This window comes from Sebastes umbrosus, chromosome 5 (assembly GCF_015220745.1).
Source record: "Sebastes umbrosus isolate fSebUmb1 chromosome 5, fSebUmb1.pri, whole genome shotgun sequence".
NCBI lineage: Eukaryota > Metazoa > Chordata > Actinopteri > Perciformes > Sebastidae > Sebastes > Sebastes umbrosus.
Window position 1 is genome coordinate 24,919,959 of NC_051273.1, and position 17,911 is coordinate 24,937,869.

At 36.3% G+C, this 17,911-nt stretch overlaps 1 protein-coding gene across 1 annotated transcript in view; it reads left to right on the top strand.

Annotated features, from left to right (window-relative positions):
• The first annotated feature begins 6,744 nt into the window (after nucleotides 1-6,744).
• clocka (clock circadian regulator a) overlaps nucleotides 6,745-17,911 on the top strand; it is a 30,985-nt gene continuing 19,818 nt past the window's right edge. Inside the window, 2 exon segments of the mRNA XM_037771233.1 lie at nucleotides 6,745-6,927; nucleotides 11,870-11,954. The gene's annotated coding sequence lies outside the window, so the exon portion shown is untranslated.

Sequence of the window (17,911 nt, forward strand, 5' to 3'; positions counted from 1 at the left end):
ATTCATGCAAGTATATTAGAAATATTTGGATTGATCATGTTTGTTTGTTTTTACACCATATTTAATGACAGATAATGATGATCTGAAACTGATAACTGACCAATCACACCTTTTTATTTAAAAAAAAATAAACAAAAGTAGTTCAACATCCCTGTTTATAAAACTCAAATGGAACATTATATATAAATAGTATATAGCTCTAGTTGTTCTAAATTTTTAAATCTACAAATTATATATATTTTTTGCTTTTGTCTTCTTGCAAAAGGAATATTTGCATTATTAAATGTTGTGTTATTTTCAACCCTGAATATGTAATGACTGTAATCAACAGTAGATGTCACCATCTTTATACCACTAAATATACAAGGTGGTTTCAGTTATATTAATATATAAAACAGTCTCAGTCAGAGTCAACCACTACTAGAACAGTCTTCCTATTGAATTAAGAAAGAGAACTAATTAATTACCTTTAAACATAAACTTAAAAGACGACTTAAAGCAAACCAAACCTGCAATCATGAGTAATCAGACTACATCATCTCTGGCACTGCTGTTACATACTCTAATAATTGGTTTTATATATCTGCTATCTTTGTAATGTATTTATATATTTTATTGTATTGTATTTTATTGTATTGTGTGATACTGTGTTGTACCATAGTACTTGTTGAAGCACAAGGCCATTCATTTATAATAACCTGCCCGGGGACTACACATGAAAATAAGCATTAACACTGGCGCATTTACATTAAGGTGGAAACTAAAATGTTGATTAATGTGTTCTGTCCGTGGTAAATATAAAATAGAATAAAAGAAAAGAAAAGAAAAGAAAAAGAAAAAAAATATAATAAAATAAAATAAAATCAATAAAGATATTTTATTATCCTTTTAAATTATGGATCACCTTTACAGGCATGATAAGAAGATGAATCCTAAAAGGTGCAGATTTCTTCAGTTCATGCTGCAGCGAGATTCCTCAACTGATCTGACATTTAGTTTGCAAAGATGACAGATAGAAGCTCCAAACCGAAAAGTCAAAGAGAGTTGAATTATTCATATTCTGTGTATAACTCTCAGTATCGGTGCAATGTGACAGCAGTTATTTAATGGTTCAAATGCACCACAGTAAACCACACATTTACATTGAGGTGGAAACTGAAATGTTGATTATAAATAAAATAAGATAAAATAAAATAAAATAGAATAGAATAGAATAAAATAAAATAAAATAAAATAAAATAAAATAAAATAAAATAAAATAAAATAAAATAAAATAAATAAAATAAATAAAATAAATAAAATAAATAAAATAAATAAAATAAAATAAATAAGATGTTGGATTAAGTATATTTTCATTATCCTTTTAAATTATGGATCACCTTTACAGGCATGATAAGATGATGAATCCTAAAAGGTGCAGATTTGTTCATTTCATGCTGCAGCAAGATTCCTCAACTGATCTGACATTTAGTTTGCAAAGATGACAGATAGAAGCTCCAAACAGATGAACTCATATAATCATTTGCAGGCCTCATATTTTAGGACAGTTTTATTACTACCAGAAGTAAATAATTGGGTAATTTTCTCTTTGCATCTCCTCTGCTGATTTGCTGCCACCTGACACAAAACAAATCTATATATTTTTTAAAGTGGATACAACCAGTTTGCAAGAGAGGCTTGCAGGAGACGCACAGTTTCAGTGTTTCTGTAATCATTTGCATCCACTTCACAGGTGATTGGGATATGAGTTTCACCAGCTGGTCAGCTTTACCTGCTTCCACCTCTCCCTACGGGGACATAGGGGATGCATGCAAATCATTTAACATCATCAGTGAATACAGAGTTGGTGAGCAACACCTGGGTTTAGATGCTATAATGTGACAGAATATTACCCTCCGTCTCTGCCTCTTCACTATGAATGGACAACATAAGTATAATGTACTTTTTTAACAGATAATAAGGGCATTAAATGTGCATTGTATGACACACTTTTCCCCCATACACTGTGTGACAATTACATCCTTTTAATCTCTCCCTTGCCTAAAATATGGAAACAGCGCCACCAGCCTGTTGACTCCAGCTATGTGGTCAAAAAGGGTACTGCATCTTTTGCTACTCTGGCTGTTGCCATGGTGATGAGTACCACGCTGGAGGAGATGAGGAAAATGCTAAAGCAATCTGATGATGGACAATTAATCCAGCAGACAGGAGAACTATCTGTTATTATTTATTTATTTATTGACTTATTCATTATATTTGTTTCTATTCTGAATTTGTGTAAATTTAATAAATTAATTAAAAAACACAATGTATGCAAATCCACAGGCTCACAGTACCTGTTTGTCTGGTACTAAATGGTAGAATAACCATAAAAATAAGTAACATTATTAACCTATAATGCTATAAAATATCTTCCGAAGGGATTTAGAAAGGAAAATATGATATTTTTACGAGGTTTTTTTTTCACTGTTGAAAAAAATAAATACAAATTTTACACAAATACATTTTATGTTAAAAACAAAAACAAAAACAAAAACAGCACTTTTGAGGAGTACTCCAAGCAAAAAAAAAAAAAACGTTTTCAGATTCATTCATTTAAATTATCATGATATAACTTTTTTTTTGTTCATTGTTCCACAAATAATAATAGTTCATAGATTATGTTCTAATCCAACAAACATATAATTTATAATCTGCAAATATGTTTAATAAAAAATGGCTAATATATATCTAATACATTTATCTTGGTGTTCTTTCACATAACTATAGAAATAAAAAAATAAATTTTAAAAATAGACTATGTCAAATTATATTCTTATCTAATAGTAATAATAATAATACTACTAATATTACACTACTACTACTACTAATAATAATAATGATAATAATAATCATTATTATTATAACACTACTACTACCACCAATAATAATAAAAAAGTATTTATAATAATGGGACCAATTCAATTCCATAGTAGCCCTATGTTATGGTTGTTTTTTGTATATATAGGCCTATAACATGTCTAAATAGGAAAAAAAAAACTACAAACAGTTTAATGTGACAGATTTTAAATATTTAAAAAAAAATAGTTCATAGATCACGTTCTAATCTAACAAATCTATGAATCTTAGAACTTGCAAATGTGTTAAATATATGTCTAATAATATCTTTCTAATACATTTCTCTTGTGTTCTGCTTTCACATAAATATAGAAATGTAAAAAAACAACAGTCAATATGGTCGAATTATTCCAAGGGGGGACATATATGAAGGGGTCCATGGTATTTTCTCCATCTTGGTCCTTGGTTAAAAAAACCCCACATTTATTATTATCTAAATTATCTATGAATAAATAAATAAATAAATAAATAATAGAACATAATATAATTTAATATAATATAATTTAATATAATATAAAATAATATATAATTTAATATAATATAATAAGATTAATTATGATAATAATAATATTATAACATAGATTCCTGCATGTGAGTTTCCTATTCAGGTGATCTAACTACACCTGGATATGGATCACCTGTCCTCTAACCATCATGTGTGGACTACTATCTGGACCACAGAGCTGTAGGTAGGTAGGTAGGTAGGTAGGTAGGTAGGTAGGTAGGTAACTAGGTAGGTAGGTAGGTAGGTAACTTGGTAGGTAGGTAGGTAGGTAGGTAACTTGGTAGGTAGGTAGGTAGGTAGGTAGGTAACTATGTAGGTAGGTAGGTAACTAGGTAGGTAACTAGGTAGGTAGGTAGGTAACTAGGTAGGTAGATAGGTAACTTGGTAGGTAGGTAGGTAGGTAACTAGGTAGGTAGGTAGGTAACTAGGTAGGTAGGTAGGTGACTAGGTAACTTGGTAGGTAGGTAGGTAGGTAGGTAGGTAACTAGGTAGGTAGGTAGGTAACTAGGTAGGTAACTAGGTAGGTAGGTAGGTAACTAGGTAGGTAGATAGGTAACTTGGTAGGTAGGTAGGTAGGTAGGTAACTAGGTAGGTAGGTAGGTAACTAGGTAGGTAGGTAGGTGACTAGGTAGGTAGGTAGGTAACTAGGTAGGTAGGTAGGTAACTAGGTAGGTAGGTAGGTAGGTAGGTAACTAGGTAGGTAGGTAGGTAACTAGGTAGGTAGGTAGGTAGGTAGGTAACTAGGTAGGTAGGTAGGTAGGGTAGGTAACTAGGTAGGATGGTAGGTAACTAGGTAGGTAGGTAGGTAACTAGGTAGGTAGGTAGGTAACTTGGTAGGTAGGTAGGTAGGTAGGTAACTAGGTAGGTAGGTAGGTAACTAGGTAGGTAACTAGGTAGGTAGGTAGGTAGGTGACTAGGTAGGTAGGTAGGTAACTAGGTAGGTAGGTAGGTAGGTGACTAGGTAGGTAGGTAGGTAACTAGGTAGGTAGGTAGGTAACTAGGTAGGTAGGTAGGTAGGGTAGGTAACTAGGTAACTAGGTAGGATGGTAGGTAGGTAGGTAGGTAGGTAGGTAGGTAGGTAGGGTAGGTAGGTAGGTAACTAGGTAACTAGGTAGGATGGTAGGTAGGTAGGTAGGTAACTAGGTAAGTAACTAGGTAGGATGGTAGGTAGGTAGGTAGGGTAGGTAGGTAGGTAACTATGTAACTAGGTAGGTAACTAGGTAGGATGGTAGGTAGGTAGGTAACTATGTAACTAGGTAGGTAACTAGGTAACTAGGTAGGATGGTAGGTAGGTAGGTAACTATGTAACTAGGTAGGTAACTAGGTAACTAGGTAGGATGGTAGGTAGTTGGCCCTTTTGGCTCCAGTCTCAGCTCCAGTCAGCCTCCTCAGCTCCTCAGCTCCTCAGCGCTGCGCAGTGAACCGTCAGCAGCAGCAGCAGCAGCAGCAGCTCTCTGTGGCTCTGCGGGGATATCCCGATGAAAGGAAGCCTGTCCGGGGTAAGTGTGACTCCTCTTTACCGCTGACCTCCGCTTCGTGTTTATACATCTCTTTATAACCTCTCTGTGTACTATTAAACACATGGGAACAGTTTGTTTTGGTGTCTCTCCAACGGGCCCGTTGACCCACATTCTTATCTAATGCTGCAGAGAAGCTAACAGTAATGTATGTCAAACTAGCCACGGCCTACAGAGGGAGGAGGGGTCTTGTGGTGTAGGGGGGTATTACGCATGCGCAGTGTAGCTCCAGCTGCAGGTCGTGCTTTTTAGAGTCCACATAGGAGGGTTAGAGGACAGGTGATCCACTTCCAAGTGGAGATGGATCACCTGGGTAGGACACTCACACGCAGGAACCTATGTTATAATATTATTATTATCATAATTAATCTTATTATATTATATTATTATTTATTTATTCATTCATTTATTTATTCATAGATAATTTAGATAATAATCATGTTTTTTTTCCAGCCAAGGACCCCTTGTGTTATATTCTATTTTAGCTTCTATCCTAGCTTTTATTTTTAGCTTGTTTTTATTTTCTAATCTTTAATGTTTTTATGTTTTTTTAACTGTTTTAATTATGTCTAAAACATGCAGAAGCATCGTTCAGTTTTTATGCACCAAATATCTGGAACAAGCTCCCAGAAAACTGCAGGAACCGCTCCAACTCTGAGTTCTTTTAAATCAAAGCTTCAAACTTTCCTGTTTGTTGCTGCCTTTTATTAAACCAGATAATGATCTTATACTGGACTAGAGCTTTTACTCTTGTGTGTTATATTCTATTTTAGCTTCTATCCTAGCTTTTATTTTCAGCTTGTTTTTATTTTCTAACCTTTAATGTTTTTATAACTGTTTTAATTATGTCGCAATGTTCTTGAATGTTTATGTAAAAGCACTTTGAATTGCTCTTTTTTTCGTAAAGTTATGACTTTATTCTCATAATATTACTTCTTTTCTCGTAAACCTATGACTTTATTCTCGCAATATTACGACCCTTTTTCTCGTAAAGTTATAACTTTATTCTCGTAATATTAAAAAAATTTTTCTCGTAAACTTATGACTTTATTCTCATATTACTTTTTTTTCTCCTGAACCTATGATTTTATTCTCGTAATATTACAACTTTTTTTCTTGTAAAGTTATGACTTTATTTTCATAATATTACTTTTTTTCTCGTAAACCTAAGACTTTATTCTCGTAATATTACAACTTTTTTTCTTGTATAGTTATGACTTTATTCTCGTAATATTACTTTTTTTCTCGTAAACTTATGACTTTATTCTCATATTACTTTTTTTCTCCTGAACCTATGACTTTATTCTCGTAATATTACTTTTTTTCTCGTAAACCTATGACTTCTCATAATATTACTTTTTTTCTCGTAAACCTAAGACTTTATTCTCGTAATATTACAACTTTTTTTCTTGTAAAGTTATGACTTTATTCTCGTAATATTACTTTTTTTCTCGTAAACCTATGACTTTATTTTCATAATATTACTTTTTTTCTCGTAAACCTATGACTTTATTTTCATAATATTACTTTTTTTCTCGTAAACCTAAGACTTTATTCTCGTAATATTACAACTTTTTTTCTCGTAAAGTTATGACTTTATTCTGGAAATCAATTTTTCCCCCCCCCTCAATGTGGCCCCTTACCTCACTGCAAAATCTTTTGCAGCTCCAGACAGATTATTTATTTAATTTCTTGCCTAAAATGGCTCTTTTGATAGTAAAGGTTGCTGAAATGTGCTATACAAATAAAGCTGCCTTGCCTTGATTGGCGTGGAGTGTCGTCCAGATTCTACTGCGCATGTGTGGTACCCCCGGAGTTTGACGTATTGATGACGCGTGCACCTGCCTCCTTCTATAGTCCTTGACGGAGCTAGCTGTTAGCTCCCGGGTGGCTAGCTTGACATACATTACAGTTACAGACCAGTTGAGCTTTATTTCATTATAAAGTCGGCGGGAAACAACTCTCTAATGTGTCACGGTGCCAGGACGGTGTGTGTCATATATCGCAGTAAGTGTGTTAAACTGTAAATATTGTGTTTTGTTGCTGTAATTGACGTTAGCATGTGAGCTAGGTGGAGTTAGCATGTAAGCAATCACTGCTGGCCGGTCTCTCAGCAGCAGTAGCAGATAGACAGGAGGCAGATAGACAGGTAGATGTGCTGTTCACAGGTGTGTCACCTCAAAGTTCAGGTGTCTTTATATTCTTGACAACCGTGCACATCTCACCGGTACAGTGTTTTCCACATTTAATGCCTCTTTTTAGCGGTATGTCTGTGTTTCTGCTCCTCATGGTGTTGATGAATACATCTGTGGCAGCTGTGTCTTGTTTTCACATCATGCTGCTCCACATTGCTCTTTGCTCATTTGCTCTGCAAACTGCAAAAAAAAGAAGAAATAAATAGATATGCCAACAACTTTAATATTGCTTCCTTTAAAAAATATATATTTTAAGATAGTTTTATATTATTATTATTATTATTATTATTATTATATGTATTTATTTACAGGGCTGAACAATTAATTAAAATTTTATTGAAATTTCAATATGGCCTACTGCAATTTTCAAATGACAGGAGGCGCAATATTTGTTAAAGGTTAAATGTGTGTTAAAATATCATTTAAAATTAAATATTGTGGTGCTGCAGAGATGTCCTGGTCTACACATCATATTCTACAGACGTAAGAAAATATCTTTGTTTGGTACAGATCCATGCAAAAATCACACCTTAATCATCTTAATATGTTTTTCAATGAAATGAGAATAATGATGTAAAAAATTATCGTTCTCTCTATTATCGCAAATTGCAATTGCAATATCAGTCAAAATAATCGTAATTAGATATTTTTTTCAAAATCGTGCAGCCCTAATTATTTATTTGTTTTGTTTTTGAGTTTAGTTTTTGTTTGTTATTCTTCATTTTGTCTGTCTTGTTTTCATCTATGTATTGTGCACTTTGCACCAATTTAATTCCCATTTCCTTTTCAAAACAAGATATTTTAAGATAGTGATATCTTCTTATCTTGTCATTTACTATGCCTAATAATGTAATTACTATACGCCTGTCATATCAGGCTCTTCCGAGGACGCTTGAATCATTCAGTTGACTGATAAGAAGTGGTGGTACTTTAATACCAATACTATACATCCCTGGTTGTTACTGATAGTCAGAAGCTTTATTGGGACACTCCTTACTGATTACAGACCTGTTAATGAGTGCTGATGTTTGGAAACTTCGCAGTAGTCGATATCACAGTCAGAAATTTCATATAGTACATAATTCAGGTATCAAGGCTTTCTCGCTTTCTCGTGTTTTTTTCTAATGTTTATAACTAATTTATAACTATAATTTTAATTAGTCAAGGTTGACCGTATGTTTACTACAGTATGTCGGACCTGCTGCTATCATGAGGTTAAAGACTCGACTCTGTGTTTTGACGCGGTCTTTGCCAGAGGTCACCCTGACTTTGACGTCATCTCAAGTCTTTTGCAGCTGAATACTTATCACGCTAAAAGGTAAAGGCTGACTGATGACGGTCTTTACTTTTGCCTTCACCTTATAAAGTAATATAAGTCTTAAAAGCTTAAATGCATCAGGTAAAATAGTATTGTCTCAGTACTCCAGTGTTTGATGATCCTTTGTGTGAATATCAAATGAACTACATTTGGCATTTTCTTCTTCTTAATGTTATTTACAGTAGGAGCATGTGACTGTGTCATGACAGCCTGTTAAAATGCTGACTTCACCAGTAGAGCCTTATTGTGGCTACAGACTGACGTTTCTCACTCGTGGCCCTGCAGATGATAGATAACCTCGTACCGCCAATATTTGGTCTGCTTCACACACGCAGCAAAAAATGCTGTTTGTTGAGATATATTGTACAGGCAGTGATTGATTGTTGTGAGTACTTTCCTGCTTGCTTTTTTAACACAGTTGCAGAATAAAATGATCTAATTTGTATTTACCCAAATGGCCTTTGCTAGCCAATCACCACAAAGCAGATTTGTTATTGACTTGACACCTCCAGACCAACTGACACGACACTGACCATGTTCGTTGTAATGAAGGAATTTGTCACCCGAGGCCCTTTTATGGGTTTTTAATGTTTTTTTTTGGACAACAATAGAGTTTTATGGCATAAGCTTGCTTGTTGAGATATAATAATACAAGCATTATCCTTGAAATTCATCCAAGAGTAATATTTTGCCAGACATTAAAGGGATAGTTTGGGTGTTTTGAAGTGGGGTTGTATGAGGTACTTCTCCATAGTCAGTGTATTACCTACAGTAGATGGAGTTTGGAGAAACAGACAGGAGTACCAGCACAGCAAAGCAATGTACTGCTGTGGACGGGGGCAGCAGCAAAATTGATTTAGATCTGGGAGTGAAGCCAAAGCTACCAGACTCCATTGGAAAAAAACTGTAATTTTACATCGCAGAACGCAGGAGTTGCTGGTCTACCACTGCCTCGATCAGTTAGTTTGTTTGTGTTATTGTGTGACTTTGGTGTTTTAAAGGGTTAGTTTAGATTCACCAAAGTCACACAACAACACAAACAAACTAACCGATCGAGGCAGCGGTAGACCAGCAACTCTCGTGTTCTATGAGGTAAAATTACAGTTTTGGTCAATGGAGTCTGGTTGTTTTCGAGAAAGCATAGATAACAGCTTCAGTTCGTCTGACAGCGAGGTAAGGCGGTGAAAATTAGGTTAAATATGCATAAGAAAACAAACTCGCTCAGCGTTTTTCAGAGAGCAGTTGTTTCTTGTAAAAATGGTAAAAAAAAAGTTGACCTACATGGAGATGGAGGGGAAATAGAAAACTGACTCCGAGTGATGCTATCTGATTTTACTATGATCCAGAAAAAATGGGTCAAGTGAGTCTGTTGGGTTTTCCCTAAAAAGTGACGGTGGTAGTGGTGAATCAGTGATATCTGCACTGTAGCATCAACATCATCGCTGATAGCGCCTCAGTTCTCACATCAGGCATTAGCAAATTAATTTGGCTGGTTTGGAAATTGATTTTATTAACAGAATATGTGATGATCGTTGTCATTCAAAAGGGCATAATGACGTCACTGCAATGAGGTCGAGTAATTAATACAAAAAATAAACTGTAACACAGTCCTTTAGAAACAATTAGTTGATTGATTGATTTAGTGTTTTGAACAGAAGATTAATCGACAAGACTTTTGCTAATCAATAATCGTTTAAGTCATTTATGAAGAAAAACATTTCCTCTCAGCTAATATGAAATGATTTACTGCATTTTTTTTTATACAGTAATTACAAATTTAATATTTATTTGTTCGGATAAAATCAGCACTTTGTAATCTTGAGTTGTGGGAAAATGTGATTAGCATTTTAAACTATTTTCTTACGCCTTTTACAGACAAACCAAGTAGGGCTTCACAATTAATCAAATATTAATCGCGATCACCATTTTGGCTTCCCACAATTAAATGACCCACATGATCGACTGCATTATTGATGTTTAAAATGTGTGCTCCGCTCATATAAACCAATCAACTACAGCGGCAGCCTGTGAAAAAGTTTCCTGAATGTTGTGGCTGCATTCCAGAGTAGAAGAGTAATATAATGTATATTACTCATTTTATGTCTTATTTTGATGCAAAGATTAGAGATGCACTGATCCGATTTTTTAAGTCCCTTTGGGTATCGTCCGATACCGAGTACCGATCCAATACCAGTGTTTAATTAATGAGCTGTATACCTCACTGTGTGGAAGAGACTGGGATCATTCTTTTATGTGTAAGGCAACATCAGGTTTGACTTAAACATTGCTTTCCTAACTTTGTAAAACAAAATGTGACCAATAAATACATAGATATACATTTATTTAATTGTTCTTTATTCTTAAAATTGTACACCATCAACTTGGTAAAAAGTCTTTAAAATTAACAGGAATTACAATTCAGGTGTAAAACTTTTTAATGCAGCAACAAATCGGTCAAAACTAAAACGGGAATTAAAATTACTGTGTATTATATATATAAACAGAAAACTGAATTGAATAGATCGACCTCATTGTCACCGATATTTCCAGCTATTTGAGTTCATATCGGCTCGATATCCGATCCGGTATAATATGAATTAATATTTTGTCCCTGAAATCAATTAATATTCTTGAAAATAATCATTATCATTTTGACCATAAGTGTGCAGCCCTAAAACCAAGTAAACAATAAAGAAAATAATGGTCAGATTAATTGACAATGAGCATAAAAGGTAGTAAGTTGCAGCTCCTCTTTAGTTTAAATGCTTCATTTCATGCATGATTGACTAATAAATACTGTGATTGGTATTTAGTCATTTCACTTAATAATCAATTTCTTGTTTGAAGAAAGCAGTGTGAGAATTTCTCCTATGTTGATATTGATATGACCCAGTAAATTAAGAAGGCTGTATTTTATAAGAACACAAGTACTTCAAATAAATGCTCAATATATTATCACGAGTAGCATATTAACACCATTTTATGATACTGTTTGTGAGGGCCAGTATGATAAAGTTCCTGATCGTGACGAGGGTTATAAAATATTCAAGTTCTGCTGCTCAAACCACACATTCACATGCAAACTCACACACACCTTAAGCATCACTCTTTTTATAATAATGAGCTTTATATTGATGCACTTCCAGGAGCAGATGTTTACATTACCTGGAAGTGAAACCCCCTTCCAGCTGATGGCTGGGGGCTCGTGTTGCGAATGAATGAATGAACTTCCAAGAGACGCGTGAGTGTGAGTGTGTGTGTGTGTGTGAGTGAGTGTGTGTGTGTGTGTTGAGAGCTGTTCTCTTATTTCTGCAGTGCTGTGGGAGGCTCTCGATGACCCAGATGTTTTAGTTCTGATTCAGAAATGTGAGTTTCTTTTGCTCTAAAGCCGCTCATTTAAATGAGGAAATCTGTCTTTTCTCTTTCTGTTCAACAGGTGAAGGATTCAGACAAGAGTTGACGACGACATCCGTCATGAAATGAAGCGGTTACTTAATCAACCATCACTCAAAGACAGAAAGGTAAGACAAATCGTGGACTTCACTCACTGATTTTGTTGGTCTTGGTTGCTGCTGTAAACTGTTTTTGGGTCAATCAGATTAGAGGATGGACAAATGTGGCTCATTAAGTCTTTTGAAGCCTAATTCATCAGAGACATTATACATGCATTCAGTAATGTGTTTATTTCTGATCTGCAGTCTGTCGATGTTTCTCCTGAATATATAATGAATGTGGAATTGAAAAGATGTTGAGTCGAGTCACCACGAGCTTTGTAAATCATTTTCTCATGATAAGATGCTCCTATAAATAGTTTAGTATTCTTTGACTGCTGATACTCTTAATTAGTTTGTTGTGCTAATATTGCTGTTTGTGTGTGTGCTTGTTTATGTAATTAGTGTAGTACAAAAAAAGGCTAATTCCGGATGTCTAAATATATCTTTTTCTACCCAGTATCTTAACCTAAATATCTTATTTTCATAAATCTTGACCTGAATCGTGCACCAGCAACTTGCTAAAAAATAAAAAAATTGTTGAATCCTTTGGCATGATGCTTCTGGAGGTGCTTGATTAAGTTGGTTGCGTTATATTTTGCAGTGCCCCTTGATTGGTTTTGCAGATATCGCAAGTAGCCGTAGAACTTGTTGGCGTAAAATACCTCCAAAAAACTGACGTTTGTTGTTAGCTCCCTCAGCTATGCGATCTACTGGTGTACTACTGACGCTTGACGTAGTAGGTGCATGTGTAATCAGACATAGAATTGCCCGATATCCAATATCCGTATCTGATAGGTGCATCCCTACAGCTTTTCAGTTTTGATTTACAACAACAAAACATTTAGTCTGCAATGTGGACAAAAGCAGCAAATCCTCACATATAAGAATGCTGCATTTTTGCTTGATTGATGATTTATCAGTAATTAAAATTGTTGATTTATTTTCTTTCAATCAATGAATCGACTAATCGGCTAAAATACCAGCAAGTATAAGTATTAACTACAGTGCAGGATGTCTAAATGGGTCTTGTGAGATCCTGTATCAGTTGTTTGTGAATTCTGCTTGATGAATGATGTTTAATCTAAGATGTGTCAGAGTATCTGAGATTAACTGCAGTCAATAAAGTGTGATTTTGGCCTTGACACATTCATCTGTAGAGTATAATATAATGTGGTGCAAAGTCTTCTGGGAAACTATACAAGGCCGTAAACTCACATAAAGTATGTCAAGTGAAGGCATCAGTTATTTCTAATAATTCAACTTCAACTTAGAGCACCACTGCTGTATGTTGTGTGAACAAAATGGTTGGCTGGTTAGCATAATTAGCGTGTTGGTGGTCATATATTTTGATCATAGGCTGTGGTCGTACAGGGCTGTAGGTCTGCAGTCACTCTTGATTGCTTCTCTTGTGCTGCCAGTCGTCCTCCTGAACTCCACTGACCCACTTGGCATCGGTTTGAGGCCCCTGGCTGAGTTCCTGCTCCGCTGGGACAGGAGGCCAGCAGCAGTCGAGGGGCCCCTGCCAACTGACCAACCACTGCTGCTCGCCTCTCAAACATTCCTGTCTGTGGACTGCGGTGGAGTGAAAGTGCAAAACAAAGAGCCATTTTGTGCTGCTGGGCTTGAGGGTATGTGTGTGCTTTGAGTGGAAACACAGCTGGCTGCCCAGCGTCGAGGGTTCGGTTGGTACAACGTTGCAGCGGCATGGCGGGCAGTGTTGACACGCTTGTGTTGTGGATTTACTGCTCACAGGCCAAATGACTGGAGGGCCATCCTCGACCAGAGAAATTCTTGGTAAATGATAAATGGACTTGCATTTATATAGCGTCTATCTAGTCACTGATGGCAGACGCTGCCATACAAAGAGCCAAACTGCCCATCAGGATCTAATCTAAATGCTCGTTGACAGTAGGGTTGGGCGATATGTTAGAATTTTCCAACAGCCGATTATCAATATATATGCGCAGGTGTGCGGAATGTGCGGATTGTCTGTAGTAATATCCTACACAATCGTGAATTCAGGTAAAAAAAAATTAACATGAAAATATAAAGTTATTGTCTACCAGCAGTCCCGGGGGACCTCCGTACCACCGACACCGAGCTTCAGAGCCGGGGATGAGAGTGAGTGAGCGGACAGAGGTGTCAGCTCTGTGCAAACACAGATGCATCACCGACAGCATGATAATAATGCACTTCCCGTGCCTAGTCTGATAGTCTTTAGATATATAGCCTCTCTCTCTTTCGTTCTTCGGAGGCAGACCATTTAATTTAATTAGCAAAATAAAACGACAAACTTTGCCCAAAAAATCAATAAGCTGATATATTCACCCAATCGCCCAACCCGTTCTTTTTGATTTTGACCCGTGGTTTTTCAAATCTTTTGTCAGGCGGTCTTTGATTTATTTTATATTCGTGATTCAATAGTTACAAATAAGTTTGGCCCAACACAACTCCATGGCTGAAAGAAAAATTATGGAAGAGCTGGATGATGAAGAGGAGCCCCTGTGCCTAGAATTAATACAGTTGTTGTTGTTGGAATGAATGTGAGGTAGTCAGGGTTGGAAATTTACTTTTTTGTCTAACTGCCACGACTGCCACACTCAATGGTGGTGAATGAAGCAAATCTAGCAGCCACTTGCATATTTTAGTCGCATTTTTCAGGAGGTGCGCAGCTCTCTGCGAGCTCTGCAAACCATTTCTGCGGCTCTGCGCAAGCTTTTTCACAGAAGTATAAATCAGGCATTAGTCAACTAACACTCATACAATTTTGTTGACTAATGGATTTAGTTTTTAGTTAGTTTTTTTAGATTTAATTGGCAAATCTGTAAATCTGAGTTTCTCCACAAAGAATCACAAGAAAACACCACTTTAAATCTTGTGTTTAACAGAGATATGCCCATAAGTTTCTTAGTAATAAGTCATTCAGCATGAAAAAAGGACAAAAAACGACTAAAGAAATCTTGGCCAACTAAGACCAAAACGACCAGACTACAAATGATCATGACATTATTAAAACCATCCTCGGCTGCGTCTCACATCCCAGTCACGAGGAAACCTCTCTGCCTGTGAACTGAGGGAATCACATCTTTGAAGCCACCAGGATGTGCAGGCCTGGATGCCTCTAGACAGGATGTGTGACTGAGTAATTTATTCCTTCATGAGTTTCTGGTGATTTGTGTGACCTCCTTGGCAGCGAGTCTTTTGCTTGCCGGCTGTTAAAATCTGCATAACATTATCCCAGATATTTCCCAACACTTCAGGGCAGGATGAGAGAGAAGAACACTCCTAACCTGAAGTCTGTTTTGTTGTAGACTGCAGAGATCTGGTCTACCAGTAATACCAGTTTAAATCTTAAACGGTCGACTGAATGTACCAGTCTTTTTTGAGATGTGGTAAAAGCTGTGGTCTTAGTGTTGAGACACTTACAGGATCTTTGAAGGGTTCACAAATCCCCTGCTCTCGGGTGTCAGGGTGTGACGTAGATGATGAGGAAAACACAAGGGTTGCCATGACAACAGAGTTTACCTAACCATGTGATACAAGACGGACCAGACAGTCCTGTGTCTGCAGACGGGGTTTAATGTTACAGAAAAAAATTGCCCTTTTTTGAAAAAATTAATAACATCGGATGATATTCGAGGGATTTTACAGAATTCAATTAGTTGTAGACTATTTTGATCCAAGCTCCATTGAGAAATGTTTCTGAGGCACAGCAGATAATAGGGCTTTTCCTACTAAAATGGAAAAGGTCGTGACGTTCCTAGTCTAGACGGTGCGGTTTGTGATGGCCTGAAAGAACATTCAAGTTGACTGAATAGCCACTTTATTTGTGTCTGCAACTGGCCTAGTAAGAGGCGTCAGCAGGTCACCTGATCTGAACTCGTGGAGTAATAAACTCAATTTGGTTGACTGTCAACTATGTATACTTTAACTATAAAAGCATGATTTTAGGGGATGGCAATGTCAGTGAGGAATACAAAACAATATCCTGAAGAAAATCTTTTTTTTGCATCGTGCCTACAAGTGGGCGACTATTTTTCTTCACACTTCGTATTTTCATTGTGGTTCTTCCTCTCTCTCATCCTGAATGTCGGTGAGCCAAACAATGCATAGTGGTCATCCAAAAACCAGTCAACAATAAAAACATAAATGAAGACCTGCACACAGTGTGTAGCATTTAGGGGGGATCTATTGGCAGAAATGGAATATAATATTATATAGAAGTATGTTTTCTTTAGTGTGTAATCACTTGAAATTAAGAATCATGTTTTTGTTATGAGCCATTTACTGTATATCTACATCAGGGTCCTCTTCACGGAGTCGGTCGCCATGTTTCTACAGTAGCTCAGAACAGATAGGGACTTTTGCATTTTCACATTTTCACGTCGGCCACCGTCGTTCTCCAACACGCTTGGCACCACTAGATGCCGCCAAATACTACACACTTCCTTTAAAACAAATTTGTTGGTTTTATGTTTTCACCGGGAATATCATGTGACAATCTTGTGAGCAGAGCTTATGTATTTAAAGATGGCGTCTCTGTATCTATAACTAAGTCTGAAGAAGAGCATTAGCTCGAAACGTCACTTGTGGATATGCCAATAAATGTCGGTGAACCGCTACTAGCGCTGACCCGATGGCTTCGAAGCTTTGACTGTCGCCATGGTATTCAACCTCCAAATCACTATTTGAATGCTTCGTTTTTAATTTTATGTATGTTAAGTATGTAGTGATAATGTATAAAGTTCCAATATAGCCCATGAAATAACAAATAATCCCACAACATTATTAATTAATCATATTCAACAATAATTATTATTGGTTATTTTCAGACAGATATCGCTGTTTGTTGTGTGTAGAGGCGTGTGTGTGTGCTCAGTAGTGCAGCAGCGGCGCTGTCCCGGGCATAGAAACGGGGGAGATGGAGACAGACAGACAGAAAAACATGTCAGCCTGCTGCCCCACGAAGCTTTGAATACATTCTAATATTTCTCACCAAATCTTCGAAGCCTAAATCTTGTATTCGGGACATCCCTAGCCGCCACTATTGAAATGTTGTTGCATTGTCACTGTGAACATGTTGCCATGGTAGCGTTTCACTCAAAGCACCGCCAAAGTTCAACCTTACAGAGCCACTAGCATGACGATTGACTCTTAGTCTTATCCATCAAGTTTTGTTCCCTTTTTATGAAGTATGAAACTGAAAGTCTTTATCTCAGTCAATGACAGTTTGTCCTGGAAAATTATTGAAAGATAGAAAGATATCTGGAAATTCCACCAGTCCTAATCACACTACTGTGAACATAATAGTACAAGCTGATTTAAAAAAGAAAAGAAATGTCCTTTTGACTTACTTGTCAGTTGTATACATGTTTTAAATGCAGGAGACATAATAATCTTATTCAAACAATCCTATTAATTTGTTTGTCTTCAGCATAATAGAAAAAAAGCTTGATTTGGTATCATAATGTGGATAAAAAAAGAATGCATCCTGGTATTTCAATTTTAAAGAACAAGCTGTTTGAGGCTTTAGCCTGTGTCTGCGTATAGGACTGCTGCTCCTCTGCATATCAACAAGTAGTTTCTGCCCTCATTAGAGGGGTATTATAATATGCAGTGATATTATCTTGTGTGGTGGAGCATGAAAGTACAAAGGCTGTATCTCTGGTGGATATTAATTACTGGTCTTTGGTTTACATTTGGATTTTTTTCAACGCCGGGTACATTTTATATGACACTTATTTGAATTACTGAGCTTACTGATTCATAAGAGAAAGCTGTTTAGCTCTGCTGTTTTTCTCTCTTTGTTCAGTTAGCGGCCTAATTTAATAGTAAAAGCACTCTCCCTGACGGAGAGTTCATAACACAAAAAGGATGGGAGGGATTGTGATTGGTGTCTTTTAGGGTTGTCAAAGTTAACGCGTTAACACAAATATGTTTTAACGCTACTAATTTCTTTAACGCATTAATGCAACTTGCGATTT